The following is a 1774-nucleotide window of genomic DNA, read 5'->3' as shown; positions in this document are numbered from 1 at the left end:
TGTGTGTGTGTGTGTGTGTGTGTGTGTGTGTGTGTGTGCATTTATCTTCCAGAGTCCAATCGGAACACAAGTTGAGAAAAGTAATGCCTACTGTCATGGAGATTGTGTTGATTGCTAGGCTCAATCACTACCTCAGTTCTGAGGGCAAGGCTCCCCTCCCAGCCCATTGAATTAATTTGCCAATACCCAGACAAATCAATGCCAGTCATGGAGCTTTCAGAGTTCAATGTAAGCAGGTGAAACTACAGTGCTAAATCTGTGACTGTAAAATGTCCACTCTAATAATTACATAAGTATGCAATGAGACTGTACATTTTATCCAACACAATGCATTTGAAGACTCATGATCAACAATTTACATAAGCAGATGGTCTGTAACATATGGGGCTTCTGATTTTTTTACAGTAATGTTTCTGAATCTTGGCTGCACATTACAATTATCTGAAGAATTTTTAAAAATTCTGAAGATCTCACCTTTTCTCCAGATACATCAAATCAGAATCTCTCAAGAACTGGTCTGAGGAGTATATTTAAGCTCTCCAGGTGATTTTTGTGTACTATTATGGTGGAGAACCACTATCCTAGATTATTAAGGAAGTCTCCTACAGATAAAGTAAAAAAATTGGTGCCCTACAAGTAGTTCAGCGTTCATCTGGTGATCTTTAAGAAAGTCTTATAATACTTTATGCTCATAATAATTAATATTATTGAGATTTGACTATTAGCCAAGTACTATAATACAAAATTTAAATGTATTACATCCTATGACCTTCACATTATGCCAATAGGTTAGGTGCTATTGTGTTATACTTTTTACTAATGAGGAAACTAAGGTACACAAAATAAGTTACTTATCTAAAACTTCTTAACTAAAAATTGGAAGATATGAGTTTAGAATTCAGGATTCTCTGATTCAACTGTTGCACAGAATACTACATTACACCTTCATTTTATGCTTAACTTTAAAGAAACAAGATAAAATATCCTCCATTTGTTTGGTATCCAAGGGATAAATTTCCAAAATCATTTATTTGTTTAGAATTATATAATCTAAGATTGATATCCTAAGCCTTTTGAAATCATTTAGCCCTTGACCAAAGGAATTAATTTAGAGTGTTACTGTATATAACAGAGAAAAATAATTATATTGTAGGCTCACCAATTTTCAATTTAACAAATTAAGTATTAACCAATATGTGAAAATTTATTTCCTTATAGTTGGGCCTATCTGCAAATACCCAGATCAACTCTGTCTACATTAACAAATCTTTCAGACCATTCAAAGCTAATTAGAATTTTAATACCTATTCCAAGACAGTTAATAACAATTGAAATATCAAAATACCACTAACTTCAACTAAGCAAAGCAAACAAAGTAATGGACATAAAAAGGGGTACAATATTATGTTATGGAAACACCTGAGACTTCTTTGCTGTCTAAATTCTTTGTTAGGGTCCATCAGATTAGTTAGACATTTTAACTTTTATGCCTTATGGACTATATTGTATATTTTATAGAAATTATTTCCTAAAATAAGCAAACATATAAAACTGAAAAGGAAATTTAGTAGATACTGCAGGTGTTTTTTTTAACTACTAATAAATACCAAAATTAGCTAAATCATTTAAAATTGAAATGTTACATGCTGGTCTAGGAGAGCGTTAATACAACAATCAGTTTAAGGCAGTGATCTCAAAAGTAAATGCGTTCAGGGGCCAAGGAAGTCATATAAATATGGGTTGTATATGATAATATAAGTGACAATCGAGTCTT

Source organism: Hipposideros armiger, unplaced genomic scaffold (assembly GCF_001890085.2).
Source record: "Hipposideros armiger isolate ML-2016 unplaced genomic scaffold, ASM189008v1 scaffold_1573, whole genome shotgun sequence".
NCBI lineage: Eukaryota > Metazoa > Chordata > Mammalia > Chiroptera > Hipposideridae > Hipposideros > Hipposideros armiger.
The sequence above is the reverse complement of the archived record's forward strand: the minus strand, read 5'-3'. Positions refer to the sequence as shown.